This window comes from Thunnus maccoyii, chromosome 9 (genome assembly GCF_910596095.1).
Source record: "Thunnus maccoyii chromosome 9, fThuMac1.1, whole genome shotgun sequence".
NCBI classification, from domain to species: domain Eukaryota; kingdom Metazoa; phylum Chordata; class Actinopteri; order Scombriformes; family Scombridae; genus Thunnus; species Thunnus maccoyii.
Genome location: NC_056541.1, coordinates 29724081 through 29736030, shown reverse-complemented (window position 1 = coordinate 29736030; position 11950 = coordinate 29724081).

Below are 11950 nucleotides of genomic sequence, written 5' to 3'. Positions count from 1 at the left end.
ATATGCATTTGCCAGTGTGTGAAATGAGTCACCTGTGTTATTTGACCCTGTAAGCTTAGCTTAGCTTATCTTAGGGGTGCAAACCTCAGAAAAAACATTTTTACTTCCATTAATTTAATAATGAATTAATTTAAATGTTAGCAGCACAGATGCTTGTCAGCCACAGCACATATTGCTAGGGCAGGACAGCTGCAGCGAGCCTGTGTGAACTCATCCGCTTTGCAGAATCAAGGTAGCTAATAATTCTATAAAAGTTCATAGCCTCCTGTAACCTACATTATATAAAGAATAGGTTGTAATGGGGCCTGGGTTGTTCGTAGGTTAGGTCAGTTGTCAGAGCACAGTGCTATTGCTAGCTAGCATATTGTTGAGCAGGACAGAAAAGTGAAATATTTCATTGGTAATTTGCTTACCTGGAGACTCAATAAGGTAAAAATAGATGTCAGGGCAGGACACCTCTGGCCATTGAGGTTATTGTACCTGCTTGATGCTGAGAGACTGAAGGGACATGACTGAAGATCATATTTTTTGATATTCATAACACACACTATACTGACATTTCACAAACTATTAAAAATTAATGTATAAAAAAATATGTATATAGTGTAAAATGAAGATAAGCTGTGGGCTGCATGTTTGTGAGAAAGAGATGAAGAGGGTGCACTTATATCACAAATGGGACTAAGTTATTGTATTTATGAGTTGTAATTAGTGTTTACGTCAAAGCTCTGGTATGTATCTTTCTTTATGCCTTATAATATAGAAGTGCCTGAAAAATAACAACTCAGTCAGCCAAAGTCTTTCTGTATTCAATGTAGCCTAATTAAACCTGAATTTAAATGATACAGTATTGTATTGTCAATGCACAGTACTTTAAACTCTCACACAACCAACTCTGTAATCATACAGCCCTCTTAAGTTATGCTCTGACGTGAACACTTGCAAGTCATTGAGTATTTCCCATCTCTACCATCCATCCCATATGCCATGAATGAACCATAAGTGACAGCTAACAAAATTGACCCTGATTTTTTAACTGCCTATGTTTGGCAGATGGACTTGAAGTGATATTGAAAACAGTTTTTAGTGCCAGCCCAAACATATATTGTATCAGTCAGTACCATCATTGTCTGTTGAAATCAAAAATTCAGACCTTCTGGACAAGACTGTAGGGAGTGCTGTCACAAGTTCAAATTTTAACTTCTTCTTTTTGGTTACTTACAATTTTGACCAAAATGGTACCCGAGAAAACAAACTCCAAGAATGTAATAAAATAATTTTGATTTCAATTAGACTTTGATTTTTCCTCAATTCAGTGAAACTTTCAAAGAAGTGAATTTCCTCCAACCTTCTTTCATGTTAAGAAAAGTAAGATTAATATACAGTATGTCTAAATAAAAGATTTAGTGACTTGTTAAAAGACGCTCTGAAATGACTCATGACAAAAACATAATAGCTACTGAGAAAACTGCCAAACAACCTCAAACAGGCACTGACAGCCGTGGCAGTATGTGAACTGCACCTACCTGTTACAAGTCAATTATCTCTATTAAAAATGAGGAACATGTTTTGTACTATATCTACATAATAACTGATCACAAGCAACTGTAATTTATTGTTGTCAGTCTCACAGCAAACGGCACGACATGTCGGCCTGGCTGGCTCATCAAAGAGAGAAATGCCTCAAAGCTACGGTGATGACAAATACGGGCGGTGAGAAAGTAAGGCGAGGAATTAAGCAGATGATTTACTCCGGAAAGGTCTGCCTTCAATAATGGGTTGGCCTGAGGGATGACTCTGATCCAGCAGAGAGAAAGAAAGAACGAGAATAAAGACAGTAGAGAGCATCGATTCCTCTTCATTGTTTAGAACATTTACCCTCCAATGTTAAAATCCTCATCTGATGAAGAGGTAAATCCTGCCAGCCTTTTATTCAGTACTCAATATAAAGGAGAGTGAGCCTGAGAAATCATTCATACACCTGCACAGGGTGTAATGCCCCCATCCTTCTCCCTTAGGGTCAAACAAGCAGTAAATCTCTTTGCAAAATAACTTCCTTTCAGCAGCCTTATAGCAGATCCATTTCTATACTTCTTATACAGATACAGATGATGTCCTCAGAGACGAGGGGGGATGTCAAGAAGCAGAAAACAATAAAGGGAGGCAAAGTGGAGGCACGGAGAGGATCGATGTGGAGAAATGAAAAGGCAGAGGAGGTTAGAAGCAAAGTTGCAAACGTGAAAAGAGGATTTTAGATATAGTTTGATGTTGGTATTACTTGGAGCGAAGTGAGAGGTTGTGTAATATGTAAAGTACATATGATGAAAAACAATTATAATGCTCTCATTTACTCGATTCTCAACATCATAGAGGAATTAAATAATGAGCTTATGGTTCTTTTTCCCCCAAACAGCGTTAGAGGGATATTTGCATGCACCTTTGTTTGATCTATGTGGCATTGTGAGCCAGTACAGTGTGTGTACCTACATTCCAGTGTGTGTGCACCACACGTGTGTGTTCATGCAGGTGTGTGCTACAGAGAGAAAGAGAGGGAGCGTTGTGTTGGATTTGCAGGGAAACCTGAGTTATGTTGTGGAACTTTGATCTTCTAAAAGGCTTTGGGATTTTACACAACAATAATTCTCCTTGGCATAATCTTAAATAAATGATGTGCTTGTGGCGGCTGTCCAGAATAGGTTTTAATAGACCAGTGTTCGACAGTGTTGGACACAGAGACAGAGGTGGGTGGTGGTGGGGGAGAAAGGCTGTGGCTACACTTGACATTTCTTCAGATTTCATGAGATCTAATCCCAAATGTTATGAGATCATGTTACATTATGTCAAAACATGGCCTGTAAATGCAAGTTGTACTTCTCCCGAGGCTCCGTTTATTGAAAGTAATAATGCATTTTTAGCACGTTTTCTACTAGAATCAACTGTTACAGTGCTTATGAAGGTTTTTACCTTCGTATAAGCAGCAACAGCCATGACCACATAGCACCAAAAATGGACAAACACATGAGGATCTATCTGTCTACGTGACCATATCCCACTGTCTCTCTTTCTCCCTCTCTTGTAATGTAATTAATGGTCAATACTCGCTGAGTAAACAAAATTAACAGTTATGAAGCCATTTTGAAAACATAGTAAAAAAGTGTTTTAAAAACTAAAATAATCTATAAATATATTGAACATAATGTACGTAGTTGGTCACTGAAGGGAAATGTGTTTTTATTCTATTTGCTTGCCCCTCTATGCTGATAAGGTCAGAGGTCACAGAGGCTACAGAGCAGCAGCCCTGCAGCCGGGAGAGACCTTTTGCTCAGGGGCACGTCAGCAGAACGTATGCCTGCCGACCCTGTGGCTTGACCTTGGATCTTCCTGTTGAAGGGCACATTCTCTCTGCTCACAACAGATAAACAGATACAACACGCCGACCCACAACCATAAATCAGGAAACACAATGTGAAACCTTTTCCCTGTTGGACAAGGAAGAGTTTACAAAAAAAAATCTTAAACGGATTCCAGAGAAGTGGAGTTTGTGTTTGTGTGAAGGAACAAGTTCTGTGTTTCTCATTATGTTTTGTGTAATAAAAGCAGTGATGAAATCGTTGCTGACTGCTGTCCAGGTGTGTGTGCATGTACACACACACGTACACGCACACACACTTTTACAGCTGTTTTATGGGATGAGGTCACCTAAAATGAGCAAACACTATCATAATGTACCTTATAAGGTCAAGACTACTGACAGAAAATAAAATCACTTAAAGTAAGATGACTTAAATGGAAGGGAATGAAGACATGGCATACAGGCAAAAACACAAAGACAAGGCAGACAGGTGTACTTACTTCCTGTCAAACTATACTGTTTCTCCTCCATGAGCTCTATCTCCTGTTTCACTCAATTTGTAGGCTATCATATAAAATAACACCACATTACTTTCTGGAACTATAACTATAAATCTGATCTTAAGACAGGCTGATATGTAGACACTTTAATTTTCTCCTGTCTGTCATTTTCCCCACTACTGAAGGGACAGGCAGTCCGTCAGGAGAGGAATTCCTCCCCGCAGGCCTTCTGAAATGAACGACCTTGGCTAGGCCACAGGTTTGGTTTTAATAGCAGCTTGCACAAACACTGTAAATTTACAGCTGGGAACCGCTCACTGAAAAGAACTTCAAATTTGCCAAAGCCATAAGTCCAGTCAGCAGTCTCTCACTCTCACTGTGTCTCCGTCCTGTTCTCTCACACTCCTTTACTAGACCAACGGCTCTGTCTCATTCTCTCTCTGTGTCTCTTGCTCTCTCGCAGAAGCATTCAACCTCTATATGCATACCAGATTACTGGTCTGGGGTGAGCTGAGGACCCGTGTGCATAACAAGACTCAGGAAAACTTTTTATATGGGGGTGTTTATTTGATCTCTTTATGAAATGTTCAAGCAAAAACTTGTATTCAACATTCTTGTTCCAGCAGGTTTGCGATTGAAGAGGCAGTAATTTAAAACTGTTTGAGACAAAAAAAAACAAAACAAAAAGAGTCAAATTAGCCACTAATATCAGATAAAAGTAACAATCTTTGTGAAGCTTTAAAGGATATGGCTGGTTTCCTTATTGACAACATATCTTATGTGCAGAGCCAAACCAACAATGATTTGACCTGCTAACAAGTATTAGTAGATTAGAATCTCATCAGAATGAATAACAAAGTCTGAGATAAATTCTCCAAATTCTTCTAAAAGCTGTGAATAAAGGCCAGGTGCCCAATAGAGTATCACAGTGTGGTATGAACAGAGTCTGTTCACGGCTGATGGAGATGGACTTAGAATAAGAGCCTCAAACGAGTTGAATTTAGTGTCAAGTTTGGAGGTTAAATTGAAAATAGATTTATATATTAAGGCAACATCTCGACCTGGTTTATTAGCCCGAGCAACACGAGTATAAGTATAGTCAGGTGGGGAAGCTTCATTTAAGGGAAGGAAAACATCTGGTTTAAGCCATGTTTCACATAACCCGATCATATCAAAACTATGCTCAAGAATCAGATCATTTATCAGTAAGGCCTTAGACAGTGATCTGATTTTTATAAAACCAAATGTAAGAGTATTATTGCAATAATCAGTAACAGGCTAACCTGTAGAGTGACCAGTAGATGAAATATAATGGTTGCTTTTTAGTAAGTTTAGCTGTGTCGGATAATTTTCTCATTAAATTTGAAGCATCACTGGCCTCTCCTGTTAATATTAGGACAGATGTATTTACCGCCCCACAATGGTCTGTCTACTGTAGCTGCACTTGTTTAGCGGTTGCCTGAGGTCTTGGCTCCTTTCACTATAGAGACAGACTCTCTTGAAAATTTCACCAACTACCAAAACTATGTGCTTAAATAGGTCTACAACCTGGTTTAGTGAAGAAACACTTGCTCTAAAGCAGGAGATGAGGAACGTAAATGGTGAAAATCAAAACTGGAAGTTTTTTACCTCTCTTGACATGAGTGTTTATTGCAATACAAGCGTGCTCTATCTGCTGCGACAGAAGCATATTTCTCTCCCTTAATAAGTAATAATAAACACAGTCCTAGATTTCTCTTTGACACTGTAGCTAAATTTACTAAAAGCTGCTCGCCTATCATGGCTCATAAATTTCTAGATTTTTTCTGCAATAAGGTTGATGAGATAAGATACAAAATTAGTTCTTTACCTTCGGCTACTCTTGCAGAGCATGTTGTTTCAAATTCACATTTATATGAAGTGTCACAGATAGTCCCTGTTCTTACAGATTTTGAGACTATCTCTCTTGAAACTCTAACCAAACTTGTGTCAGCTTCTAAATCAACTACCTGCCTACTTGATCCTTTACCAGCAAAACCGTCCAAAGACCTCTTGCCTTTTCTGGGAGCTACAATGCTAAATATTGTTAATTTATCACATGACTGGCACTGTCCCCAGAGGCTTTAAGATGGATGTGGTTAAACCTCTACTTAAGAAACTTCATCCAAGATCTCTTAATAACTTTTGACAAGTCTCTGACCTTCCATTCTTTTCTGAAGTACTAGAGAGAGTTGTGTCTCAACAACTTTCGACAAACTAGATCAAACTATTATTCATATGAACCTTTTCATTCGGCTTTCAGGGCCTGTCACTCCATTGAAACTGCTCTAACCAGAGTGGTAAACGATCTTCTACTTGCTATGGATTCAAATTCGACCCCTGTGCTTCTATTACTGGATCTTAGCCTTTGACACCAATGATCACTGTACACTATTAGAAAAAAAAACACTACTTGGACATGTTAACAAGTTTAAAATATTGATTTTCATCGGAGGGGGTCTTAAACTAAAACAAGAAAATTTGTCCATATTATACCCACTCTAGCCTCCCTTCATTCGCCCCCTATCCTTGTTATATCAGACTTTAAGGTAGTACTAATGACTTATAAAATCCTAAATGGGCCTTCATACCTGTCTGATCTCATTAAACCTTATATTCTATCTCAAACTCTCCACTCTCAAAATGCAGGGCTCCTGTGTGTCCCCAAAGTTATGTCTGTCCCTCTCCTGTGTGAAAGTTTATCTTATCTTATCTTATCTTATCTTATCTTATCTTATCTTATCTTATCTTATCTTATCTAATCTAATCTTATCTTTCTCTCTCTCCTGTGTCAGTGGTTTCTTGTCTCCCCTCCTCTGTGTATGTGAATTGTGTGATGTGAGTCTCCCCTGTGTTTGTGTAGTTTGTCCTCCTCCCAGGTCTCCATGGTGATGGAGGTTGCTATTCTGTTTTGGTGGCACCTGGAAGTTGCCCCCTGAGGCAAATTTGTGATTTGTGATACTGGGCTATACAGGTAAAATTGACTTGACTTGAATTGTTTATGTATCCAAAGTCTGATATATCTTATTCCTCTGTGCCATAGAGCTCTATTGTTGTCCAAAAAACTATTAAAAACACACCAATGAGCTACACCATTGCACTGGGTGACATGTTCCTTCACCACAAAGAGTTTGGATACGTTAGTTTGTTTAGAAATGGCTCTAAAGTGTAGTTTCGTGTAAGGCAGACACCACTGCACATGTGCTGAATGCTTTTCAGTTTGATTTAACGGCCTCTGTCAGAGCTCAGAATTTTCTTCTTATGTCTTTTTTCACTTGTTCTCCTACATTATGACCACCCATGGTAAGTAGAAAAAAAACACCTAATCATTTGGAAACACTGGTTTTGTGATAACAGATTCAAATCAGATTTTTTTCCATATAAGAAACTAGCGTGTGAACCACAAAATCCTCAGTTTTACCCAGTGGAATCAGGCATCGTTGGGGGCTCCATGTGTTAAAGGAGTTTCTCTGTCTTTCCTCGTCGCTGGCAGCTGGAGGTACTCAGCTCTGACTCTAACGTGGAGCTTTGAAATAGCAATCAATGCCTTTATACTGCAGGGAGGGCTCGTAAAAGTGTCGTTGGGAGGAATATATGATGTCGTATTTCACCCTCCCCTCCCTATTTTTAAACACTGAGTTATGGCTGCAGAAATGTGTACCCATTAAAGGTGATATGATGTATTTTCTGCCTTGTTCAGAAACTCATTCATCACCATGGACCAAAAAGAAAACTGCACTTACTCTTTCACCCCCTCTCCTTCCTCTCCTGTCTTCCCTCCAGCCACCCCACCAGCCACCCCAGTTCTTGTATGTTGTCTTGAGTAATTTACGATATGCCGGTAGTGCAGCCTTCTGGCAGGAACTGCAAGAGCAGCTTGCTCTCTCTCCTGGCAACTAAGTAACCTTTTATAAAAGACCAAACTTGGCCAAGTCATCTGCTGCTGCACATTAAGAGAGGACAGAAGAGACTGGAGCAACATACAGGAAGAAGAAGAGAAGGGTGAAGATATTGTTGTTCTGACTGCATACAGTCCTCTTCTTCCTCTGTGTTACATACTGCGATATGGAAGTAAAGAAAGGCCACAATAAATTGAATTAGATACTATGCATATTTCATAACCATTTATTAAAATTCCTATATAGGTTTTCAATTGTTAATAACATGTAAAGTATTACAGCTTTTCTGAAATTTACATAAGATAAGTTTGAGTTTTGCGATTTTAAAAAACCCTTTTCACAAATTCAGATAGAAAATTCAAGTGTTTTGTTTACAGTCACTCATCTGAACTTCTCTTTCGTGGATCACATGACACACAGAACATAGAACATAACCTAATAGGACAGAGGTCTGATCAACTCATTCAGGCTTCATTGCTTACCTCTTGCTGCCCTAATGTTCATGTTAAAAGTTTTTATTTGGATTTCAGTGTATGAATTTTACCAATCCAGATAGGGCAACCAGATTTTTTTGACTTGATTTTTTAGGTCTGAAAACAACTAACTGAATTTGAACAACAAGAATACAGATTTTTCAGTAATGAACAAATTTCTGCCTGAATTGGCGAACCCCCAAAAATATCTGAAATCAGGTTTTGAAATTTCCAAATATTTCTAAAAAATATTTGATTTTAAGTATTTAAGAAACAACATAAATTCAAATGGATGGCTTTAAAGTAAATTATTTAAATGCTATAAAACTGTTCTTTATGTGTTGCTGCTGTAGTCCTGTACCATCTGCACCTTACTCATTTGGATGTGTGCGCAATATTTGCTGTGTGAATGAGGTTCATAACCTTCATTGCATGCCATCTAACTCTCTTCCCACCTCTGCTGAAACTGGCACACTATCAAGTAAAGCTGAAATAAATCAACAGAAGCTGTAATTATTACTACCAGAACAGAGTTGTTGCTGGTGCTGTTGCTACTGCTATGTTTTGCAGTCACCAGAGGCAGTGTGTGTGCATGCGCATGTGTGTGTGTGTGTGTGTGTGTGTGTGTGTGTGTGTGTGTGTGTGTGTGTGTGTGTACGTGTGTGTGCTGCTGTTGCAGTCTGCTCCCAGTGTCTGCCGACAGAGGATTAATCTCTCCAGCTGAGGCAGTAGCTAAGGTCAGCAAGGGAAATATTTCATAAGTGTCAGCTTGGCCCGTAGCCCTCAACGCAGAGTTCGAAATGAGAATGCACGGTCGCATAACAAACGGCCGTATGTGACTTTGCAAGGCTCACACGGAGCACATGGTGGAGGGGTGGGTGGGGGGTGATATATGGCAGTACTTCACTTTCATGTATTCATCCGAGCCGGTGAATTACTGCCAGGGACAAGCATGGTGCTTTGTCACCACAAGGACCCAGTTGAGAAAAATATTTTGGCCACACGAGGTCTGTGTCTGGAATGCGTTTTCCATTACTGCTGTTCTCAAAACTCCTGTTTTTCTAAAGAAGGAGAATTCATAAAAGTAAATCCCAACTTCTGCTATACCACATTTAGTTCAACTCAATGAAGCAGTATACTTTTAAAAAAATCCTCTTCATGTGTTGTTTTCCATTCAGGCTAAAAACGGTTTTGTATATTGACTGTGTCGTATTTCCTGTAGCTATTTACTAGTCTCAGTGTTGCAGGTTTTTCTGCTCCTGCGGTGACCCAAGGTTGGCAAGCACATGCAGAGAGATTAATGACATGAGCAGGCCGCTTCAATAACCGTTTGTTTGATGTGTCAAGTCTGAAAGGCGCTGATTTACTTACACATTGATGGGCTTTTAATTGAGCGATGCCATCCCTTGTCACATCAAAGTCGAGGCAGCTGACATGACTTGGTCTCACTGCGGGCTGTTGATGATTGACAAGTGCTGCTGAGCCCCACCCATCCCACCCCTCATCACCATCCCCGGTTATGTTTGGCAGGAACTCTGCAGCTACTGCAACCTCCAATAACTTAAACTGTTTGTTTATCTGGTCACAAATGTCGGAGTCATTCTCTTAAACGGTGTCCATGTTTCACAGCTGACAGATTGAGCAACTTTTTCTTTCAAAACACAACTTGATTTTACTGATGAGAAAATGTGTTGCAGTTTTGTTTTCATGATGTAAGAGAAGTGGTTTCAAGACAGAAAGAAAAACAAAATGCATGTTCCCAGCAGCCTCCTGCACAACAAAGGTTGGATGATGAAGACACAAAGGCGGTGACTCTGACCGTGAGTGGAGGAAGCAGCATTGACTTTAACAAGCGTGAGGAATGTGCTGGGGAGATTTTCTTTGCACGGCCTGTTGTTGTTCCGTCAACCAGACCTGTCATGGGTCTAGCTTGTGAATACCTTGATTGTGCTTCTATCAAAATGACCCCCCTCTGTCGTCAGACCAGTGGAAAAAAAAACATCTTTTGATGTCATCTGAAATTTCACACAACAATGTAGGACAATCTGATTTGAGGCAGACTCTGTCTGGCAGCACAGGCCGCTTCTCCCCTCGTCTCCTCCTCCTCCTCCTCTCTGTGCTCTTGATAACTTCTCCGTGTGGAGGACAATAGCGGGCTTTGTTTCCAAGTGTGGAGAGAGGACTTGAGGTTTGCACGGGTGTGGGCGGTGTGCAGCCTACGTGCCTGTCTGCGAATGCATTTCAGGTGTAGCGAGTACGACAAGGCGGAACCCTGCACGGTGTAGGATTCGGAAATAAAAGTGCCAATCTGCGAACACAGAGGGAAGCCTATTATCCCGGTGTGATTATAATGCAGACAGATAGACGACAGGTAGGCAGAGTGGATAAGAGCGTTAGCTTGCGAGACGTGACGAGCTGACAAGAGAGACAATCTCCCTCCTAAACTGGAGAGATAAGGATGTCAGCCGCAGCTCTGGCTCTGACACACACACACACACACTATGTAGACAGTCAGATAGATGATACTGTATAAAAACTACAAAAACACACTTTTAAGATGGTATCATGCACCGTATGGCCTGTCTGTTTTTGTTTGTGTGCACAGGCTACATTTTCACGTGTGAGCTCATGCACATTCAACTGTGAAAGGATTAGTATGTGTATGTCAAAGACAGAGGGAGAGGCAACCACAGAAAGATAAACGAGGAAGTGTGAATACATTAAGTACACTGTGTAGATATTGTTTGTGGACCTTTCAGCTCAAGGAAATCCTTGTTTCAACATTCTGTCCTGGCTGGAATGTTGCCTGCGAGGCTCTTTTTAAGTGTTTGGGTCTAAATGCCATGTCTGCTACACCCCATGAAACTGTCTTAATCCACTTTTTTTCCCCCTTGGTTTTATTACTGCTGGAGAAAACACTAGGGGTAGAGCAGAGCCCCAGCCTCAGGCCTCTATTCCCATTCCACACACCCCATAAGTCAGTCACAGATAATTAAATAGGAGTTATTTACACTGGTTTTCCCTCCTCTGCCTCTCTGGCGCTTTTATCATTTCTTTCTCCTTCTCTTTGTACAGTACAACACGCAGCCAGACCTTGTCAGAGTCTGGCTGACACCAGTGAAGGCCTGTAGAAGTATAATAACTTGAAAAGAAGAAAGAAAAAAAAGAAAGAAACAAGACTCTTATGAGCTCACATCAATGTCAGCCCCTCATTAAACAATCACACCGAGCATCTACACAACGCTAATCCCCGTGTGTGCTACAAAAACGCCTCAGCACTTCTAAACACGGAGCAAAGACAAACGAGCAGATGAGGATTTGCTTGAGCCAGGTTTGAAGAATTCAGCTGCCTAATGTCAGCGTTATATATTTACTCTGGAGTCAGGCAAACAGCAGCTTTTCAACACGGGGATGAATTAGGCCCCACCACAGAGCTATGGCGTCCATTACAGGCCTCAGCGGCTCTATAAATCACAGGATCACAGGGGCATGTGGGGTCCGGCCCTCCTTACTCCTCTCCAGCCCCTTTCAGCCCCATCCTGGGGGTTTTGTTTGGCTGCTGCTCCAGCCAAACGCACTGCTTTGATACAGCCATGGAAGGGCATGGAAATGCCCTGAGGGCCGGCGGGACCTGGACATGCTGAGAAGCCTCTTTAACGGGAAAGCTGTCCCCTTAAAATATCCACAACAGGAAACAGCCATCAGTCA